Genomic DNA, 8,723 nt, shown 5'->3' on the forward strand with positions numbered 1-8,723 from the left:
AAAGAGAAACGAATTATCCCTAAGCACCTATCGTGTGTTGCTTGTTCCCAAGGGAAACTCATTTCTAGGCCATCACCAGTTAAAGTCACTAAAGAGACTATAAACTTTCTGGAAAGAATTCAAGGAGACATCTGTGGACCAATTCACCCACCTTGTGGGACATTTTGATATTTCATGGTCCTCATTGATGCGTCCACTAGATGGTCGCATGTTTGTCTCCTGTCGACCAGGAACTTGGCATTTTGCCAGGTTACTTGCTCAGATAATTAGATTACGAGCTCATTTTCCAGATTTTCCTTTAAAGACTATACGCCTAGATAATGCTGGTGAGTTCACTTCCCAAGCGTTTAATGATTACTGTATGTCCATGGGGGTAAGTGTGGAACACTCCGTGGCACATGTACATACACAGAACGGCCTGGCCGATCATTTATAAAACGCATACAGCTCATAGCTCGACCATTACTCATGAGGTCGAGACTTCCGGTCTCAGCGTGGGGACATGCCGTCCTACACGCGGCCGAGCTCATACGCATCAGACCATCTAGTGAACACAAATATTCCCCATCACAATTACTCATGGGTCACATGCCAGACATTTCCCATCTTAAGACTTTTGGCTGTGTCGTTTATGTTTCAATAGCTCCACCACAGAGAACAAAGATGGGACCTCAAAGGAGGATGGGGATATATGTTGGATTTTATTCCCTCATTTTAAAGTATCTTGAGCCAACTACAGGTGATTTTTTTAAGGCTAGATACGCGGATTGTCATTTCAATGAATCCGAACTTCCAACATTAGAGGGAGATAGCAGTAAAATGGTAAAAGAAATCTCATGGAATCAAACATCCATATCTTGGCAAGATCCTCGAACTCAAGAATGTGATCTAGAATTTCAAAAGATCATTCATTTACAAAAGCTAGCTAATCAATTGCCAGATTCCTTTGCTGACCTGAAAAGTGAGACTAAGTCATACATACCAGCTGCTAATGCACCAATAAGAATTGATGTTCAAGAGGGACACAATCAAGTTGCTACAGAGTCTAGACAACGTGTGAAACTTGGTAGACCAATAGGTTCCAAAGATAAGAACCCTCGAAAAACAAAGAAAGGTGCAGAAAATGAAACTGAGGTTCATAAGACACCAGACATGGCCGCGGCTGATATCTTGCATATTTCTAATGTTTTATCCATTCACCCATGTGTATTTTGATCATATAGATTAGGATTTAGCCATGTTTAGGTTGCATTTTGCATACATGAGTCCTTATCAGGTATTGGAGTACCACATGGAGTTCTTGGAGACATTTGGGTGCAATTGGAGTCCAAAAAAAGTGTTTAAAGTGATCATTGGGCGAGCACCTTACCGGAGCGACCAGTCCGGAGCGACACTGTCAAGTCGCTCTGATCTCCCTATCAGAGCGACCTTACCAGAGCGACAGGGAAGAGTCGCTCGCGTTTTGATCACCCGGAGATGCGAGAACGAGTCCGGAGCGACCTCTCGCAGCGACACAGCGAGGTCGCTCCCGAAGCATGGAGCGACTACTCGGAGCGACGAGCGGAGGTCGCTCGCGTTTTCATGTCCGGAGCAACCTCTCGCAGCGACACAGCGAGGTCGCTCCCGAAGCATGGAGCGACTACTCGGAGCGACGAGCGGAGGTCGCTCCGCGTCTTATTTCTGCTCGAACTTATTATTTCTCAAGGGCCTTTTGGTCATTTCATGATGCACGTTTTTATTTTCTAAACCTATGTTTTAATACTCTGTAAGCCACCAGGAGGCGGATCATCTTGGTTCTTAAGAAAAACCACCAAAAACCTTTGGAAAGTCATCTCTTGAATCAATTGATCAGTTTTGTTATTGAAATTCTGTGTTCTTATATCTATTTTCTTTGTGTTTCTCTACATGATTAATCAGAAATCCAACATGGGTTTAAGAGGAATCATGGAGATTAGTGAGTAATCCCCTTTGAATTCATGGGTTAGGGAGATTAAGGGTGATTAGGTTAGAGCTAGGATGTTTTAGTGTAGATCATTCATATTTCCTTGCTAGCAGAGTGAACCTAATGCATCTTCTGAGTTGGCCACTCAGTTGTTGATCCTTAGGCATTTCTCACCCGAAAGGTGTTCGAGGAAATGCCCGAGACAACTCTTCCTAGCTTTTAGCATACTTTGCCAAAGACATTTGTTGTTAGAGGTGCTAAGATAGCCATTGGACTTGCTAGTTATGATTACTTTCATATTATTCAACCAAAGACATTTGATGCTTGGATTGTGTTAGTAAATGAACATTCATCTAGACATAGAGTTTGTTTAGGATTGTGTCTAAGCTTAAGGTTGATAGTTTGATTGATCGTTTGCCATCCTTAGTTCGAAACTTGATCACCCGAGGTCTAATCCCTATATCCATGAGTTCTCTTTTCCCATAGTTAAGAAAGTATCATTTAGTTATTCCTTTTAGTTAGTTATAGTTTAAAAACCCTTTTAAAAACCATTGGTTGCACTTAGATTAAGTGATTACTTGCATTCTCGGTGCTTTCATATCTCTCAGAACTGGTTCGACAATCATTTATACTACAACATTTGTCTTAGGAGCCTTGAAAACTCCTAACATCAAATTGGCGCCGTTGCCAAATTCTGAGTAGATTTAAACATTGAGATTTAGTCAATTGCTTGAGACTAAGTCATTTTTATTTTCTTTTGTTACTGACTCTTTTTCACCTCCTCTTATTCTACAGGTGTATGAACTTGCGGAGCAACGGTCCATCAAACCTAGTTCCACGAGCTGCAGACATCAGAGCTTTAGAGAGAGAGTGTGCTAGAAAGAAAAGAGAAGAAGAGCAACAGGCTCAACTGCAAAGACTGAACACTGATATGGGAGACGTTCATCAGCATGATGCAGGCGTCAATGGCGCTAATAACAATGCTCCAGCTAACCAACAGCGAGCAGCTCGACCCATTGGCACTTACGATCGCCCCAACATTCATGGTCATAGATTGGGAATCCGAGCACCCGCTGTGGCAGCCAACAACTTTGAGATCAAATCAGGACTCCTCAACGTGATCGAGAACAACAAGTATCATGGCTTGGCTCTAGAGGATCCATTTGATCACTTGGACAGGTTCGACAGCTACTGTGGGTTGTCAAAAACCAATGGTGTGTCCGAAGATGCCTTAAAGCTCAAGCTATTCCCTTTCTCTTTGGGGGATAAGGCACGTCAGTGGGAGAAGTCTCTACCCAGCGACTCTATCACCACTTGGGATGATTGCAAGAGAGCATTCTTGGAGAAGTTCTTCTCTACTTCAAGAACTGCTAAGCTGAGAAATGAGATTTCCAGCTTTCAACAGAAGGGCTTGGAAGGATTCAGTGAAGCCTGGGAGAGATTCAAGGGCTACCAAGCTCAATGCCCACACCATGGTTTCTCTAAGGAGAGTTTGCTGAGCACATTCTACCGTGGTGCTCTTCCTAAGTACAGGGCCAGACTGGATACAGCTAGCAATGGGTTCTTCTTGGGGAGAACTGAGGAGGATGCAGAGGAGCTGGTTGACAACATGGTTAAAAGTGATGCAGTCTACAGTGGAGACCACGACAGAGGTAGTAGAACAGATGATAAGCAGACGAGGAAGGAGTTGAAGGCTCTACAAGATAAGATAGACATCCTCATTGCTGACAAAGCTACCCAAGAGCAGCTGCACTTTGTTGGCAACCCAAGCCAAGAGACACCAGTTGTTGTCCATGAAGTTGAGGGTTTGGAAGGTCAGGAAGAGCTGTGTTTCATCAACAACAATGGTAGCTGGTACAAGAAAGAGCCCAACTTTCAGTACAACAACTACCAACAGAAATCCTATTCCAACAACCAACAGAGTGGTTATCAGCCTCGGAATAATCAGCAAGGCAGCTATCAACCTCAGCAAAACCCTCCTCCTGGTTTCAACAACAAGGGCAACCATTCTTCCCAACAGCAATCTAATCCCTCTACCTCAACTCCTCAGGTCAACACCACTGAAGCTCTACTGAAACAAATCCTGGAGTCTCAAACAAGAAGTGAGAAGCATGTTGGCTATGAGTTGAAGAACCTTCACTCAAAGATTGATGGGAGCTACAATGAGCTCAACAACAAGTTCAGAGCTTTGGAGAACCAGTTTGCTGCCATGAACACTCAACAAAATCGCCAACAAGGTTCTCTACCTGGAAAATCTGAGCAAAACCCAAAGGAAACCATGAAAGCTATCACTCTCAGGAGTGGTAAGGAGTTACCTCAGAGAACTCTCACCAAGGATGCTGAGAAACAAAGTGAGGGGGTTGCCATCAACATAGATGATGAAGTGGTGATTGTTGATGAGAAGATCAATGACGAGATCTTAGAGAAGATAGTGGAAGCCAAAGGAAAAGGAAAGGTTGGAGAAGAGAAGAAAACAGTTAAGGATGGTGAAGTTGTCACTCCTGCCAGTGAAAGTTCTTTTGTTCCTCCTGCCTATGAGCCCAAGCTCCCATTCCCAGGTCGATTCAAGAGGCAGCTGCTAGAGAAGTACCAAGCTCTATTTGAAAAGCAAATGAGTGAAGTCCAGATCACAATGCCCATTATTGATGCTTTCATGCTGATTCCTCAATACAGCAAGTTCCTGAAAGATGCTGTAGCTGCAAAGAAGAAAGAGATGGAGGGCATGGTGATTCTCACTCATGAGTGCAGTGCTATCATTCAGAGGCTTGTCATTCCAAAGAAGCTAGAAGATCCAGGATGCTTCACATTACCTTGTGCTCTTGGACCTATGGTATTTGATAGATGTCTCTGCGATTTGGGAGCTAGTGTCAGCTTGATGCCTCTATCTGTTGCTAAGAAGCTCGGCTTCACTCAGTACAAGAAGTGTAGACTTTCTCTGGTATTGGCTGATCGTTCAGTGAAGTACCCTGTGGGTATCTTAGAGGACCTCCCAGTGATGGTTGGAAATTATGAGATCCCTACAGACTTTGTGGTGCTTGAAATGGGTGAAGAAGCTCAAGACCCTTTAATCCTTGGAAGGCCTTTCTTAGCAACAGCAGGAGCTATTGTTAATGTGAAAGAAGGCAAGATTGATCTCCATCTGGGTAAAGGGCACATTCTCCATTTTGACATCAAAGAGGTAATGAGGAGGCCAACAGTTCAAGGGCAAGTGTTCTACATTGAAGAGATGGACGCCCTTGCTGATGAACTCCTTGAAGAGTTGTCACTAGAGGACCCTCTACAGCATGCTTTGACTGTAGAGAGAGAGGCTGTGGTGATTGAGAACCTGGAGAGTACTGCCTACGGGATGATGCTGGATTCACACCAGGGGTTTGTCAGTAAGGATCAGTACGAGGAGTTTCCACAGATGGTTCACCAAGAAGTCTCAGCCACTCAGCAAGATGACACCCAGCAGAATGACTGGAGTGAGCTTAAGGCACCTAAAGTGGAGCTTAAACCTCTACCCCATGGTGTAAGGTATGCATTCCTTGGTCCTAATGAAACTTATCCTGTCATTGTGAGTAGTGAACTTACTGAAACTGAGCTATCTGAACTTTTGAAAACGCTTAAAAGATTTAGAAAGGCAATAGGTTACTCACTGGATGACATCAAGGGAATATCACCCTCTTTGTGCATGCATAGGATACATCTTGAGGATGAATCAATGACTTCTATCGAGCATCAAAGAAGGTTAAACCCTAACCTGAAGGATGTTGTAAAGAAAGAGATTCTTAAACTCTTAGATGCTGGTGTTATTTACCCTATCTCAGATTCTAAATGGGTATCACCTGTGCATGTTGTACCAAAGAAAGGTGGTATCACTGTGATTAAAAATGACAAGGATGAATTGATACCAACAAGAACCATCACAGGTCATAGAATGTGCATTGATTACCGAAAACTAAACTCCGCATCTAGAAAGGATCATTTCCCATTACCATTTATTGATCAGATGCTTGAGAGACTTGCAAATCACCCATTCTACTGCTTTCTTGATGGGTACTCAGGATTTTTCCAAATCCCCATACACCCCAATGATCAAGAGAAAACGACATTCACATGTCCCTATGGTACCTTTGCATATCGAAGGATGCCATTTGGTCTATGTAATGCTCCAGCCACCTTTCAAAGGTGTATGATGTCCATTTTCTCTGACCTGATTGAGGATGTTGTGGAGGTATTTATGGATGATTTCTCTGTCTACGGATCTTCGTTTTCTGCTTGTTTGTCAAACTTGTGCAGGGTCCTACAGAGATGTGAAGACACCAACCTTGTGCTGAATTGGGAGAAGTGTCACTTCATGGTCAAGGAAGGGATTGTGCTGGGACACAAGATTTCAGAGAAGGGGATTGAAGTGGATAAAGCCAAGATCGATGTTATGGTTGGTTTGCCCCCACCAAAGACAGTGAAAGACATCCGGAGTTTTCTTGGTCATGCTGGGTTCTACAGGAGGTTCATCAAGGACTTCTCCATGATCACTAGACCTTTGACCAGGCTGCTGTGGAAGCCACCTTCAGTTTTGATGTGGAATGTCTACAAGCTTTCAAGAAGCTGAAAGGTGAACTCATTAGTGCTTCAATTGTCCAGCCACCTGATTGGGATCTCCCTTTTGAGATCATGTGTGACGCTAGTGACTATGCTGTGGGAGCTGTTTTGGGGCAGAAGAAAGATGGCAAAACCCATGTGATCTACTATGCCAGCCAAACCCTCAATGATGCTCAGATACGGTATGCGACAACAGAGAAGGAGATGCTGGCAATTGTTTTTGCCTTTGAGAAGTTCAGGAGCTACTTGGTTGGGTCTAAAGTCATTGTCTACACAGATCATGCTGCCTTGAGACACCTTTTGGCCAAGAAGGATGCAAAACCCAGGCTTTTGAGGTGGATCCTTTTGCTTCAAGAGTTTGATATGGAGATTAAAGACAAGCCCGGAGTTGAGAATGGTGTAGCTGATCATTTGTCCAGGTTGAGGGTAGAGTCTGGTATTCCTATTGACGAAGGACTTCCTGAGGAGCAGATCATGGCTATTGAAGCAGTGATAGCAGTTTGTGAGACTGGTAGGAAGCTGGAAGAAGTCAAAGCAACAGAAGAGAAGGAACCTTGGTATGCTGATTTGGTGAACTACCTAGCCACAGGAAGAGAACCTTTGAATCTTGTGGGCTATGCCAAGAAGAAGTTCTACAAGGATGTGAAGAGATACTACTGGGATGAACCCTATCTCTACATTCTCTGCAAGGATCAGCTTTATAGAAGAGTGGTTGCAAATGAGGAGATTGATGGGATCCTTACACAGTGTCATGGATCATCTTATGGAGGCCACTTTGCCACCTTCAAGACAGTTGCGAAAGTATTACAAGCTGGATTCTGGTGGCCACATATGTTCAAGGATACACAAGACTTTGTCTCAAAGTGTGATTCTTGCCAAAGAAGAGGAAACATCACAAAGAGGAATGAGATGCCTCAGAATCCAATCCTTGAAGTTGAAGTGTTTGATGTGTGGGGTATTGACTTCATGGGACCATTTCCATCATCTTTTGGAAACAAATACATCCTTGTGGCTGTCGATTATGTCTCCAAATGGGTGGAAGCTATTGCAAGCCCCACCAATGATGCTAGAGTTGTAACCAAGATGTTCAAGAGCAACATCTTTCCAAGGTTTGGAGTCCCAAGAGTTGTGATCAGTGACGGAGGTTCCCACTTCATTAACAAACTGCTTGAGGGACTTCTCAAGAAGAATGGTGTGAAGCACAAGGTGGCAACCCCTTATCACCCCCAAACAAGTGGCCAAGTTGAGATTTCTAACAGGGAGATCAAGTCTATCTTGGAGAAGATTGTGGGGATCACAAGGAAGGATTGGTCCAATAAGCTCGATGATGCACTTTGGGCTTATAGGACAGCGTACAAGACACCACTGGGCACCACACCTTTCAACCTAGTGTATGGGAAAGCTTGCCATCTGCCAGTGGAGCTTGAGTACAAGGCACTATGGGCAATAAAGTTGCTGAACTTTGACATCAAGAGTGCCAAGGAGAAAAGGATTTTTCAGCTACATGAGCTTGATGAGATAAGAATGGATGCTTTTGAGAACTCAAGGATCTACAAGGAGAAGACTAAAGCTTTCCATGACAAGAATATCCTGAAGAGAGAGTTTAAAGAAGGAGATCAAGTTCTTCTCTACAACTCTAGGCTGAAGCTATTTCCAGGAAAGCTTAAGTCAAGGTGGTCAGGTCCTTTCAAAGTCAAAGAGGTTAGGCCATATGGAGCAATAGTTTTGTGGAGTACTGATGGAAGAGACTTCACAGTCAATGGGCAAAGGGTTAAGCTCTACATGGCTACTGCACCAGAGGAAGATGGGGTTTCAACTCCACTGTCTGACCCTACCCCGGCCTAATCCAAAAAGAGGCAAAGTCAAGCTAGAGACTTAAAACAAGCTCACTTGGGAGGAAGTCCCATGCGTATCCTTGTATATATTGCATTGGTATTTTCATTTTCATCTTATTGAAAAAAAAAAAAAAAAAAAAAAGAGAGAGTCGTGTGCAGGTGCTTGATCGATGCAGGTTCGAGCAAAAATCGTGCGTGGGAGCGACCTCTCACAGCGACACTTCGAAGTCGCTCCAGCTGGGAGCGACGTTACGGGAGCGACACCTCGAGGTCGCTCGGCTTAAAGACGTTTTGTGCTCCAAAAACGCTCTCGGAGCGACCTCTCAGAGCGAGCACATGAAGTCGCTCCAACTGGGAGCGAC

The 8,723-nt window shown here is 44.0% G+C and overlaps 1 non-coding gene across 1 annotated transcript; it reads right to left on the minus strand.

The window, feature by feature from the left end:
* Positions 1-3,314: 3,314 nt before the first annotated feature.
* LOC125586619 lies at positions 3,315-3,421 on the minus strand. The gene has a single exon (XR_007323157.1). It is a non-coding gene; the product is annotated as a small nucleolar RNA R71 (small nucleolar RNA).
* Between the last annotated feature and the right edge of the window lie 5,302 nt (positions 3,422-8,723).

This window comes from Brassica napus, chromosome C4, assembly GCF_020379485.1.
Source record: "Brassica napus cultivar Da-Ae chromosome C4, Da-Ae, whole genome shotgun sequence".
NCBI classification, from domain to species: Eukaryota; Viridiplantae; Streptophyta; class Magnoliopsida; order Brassicales; family Brassicaceae; genus Brassica; species Brassica napus.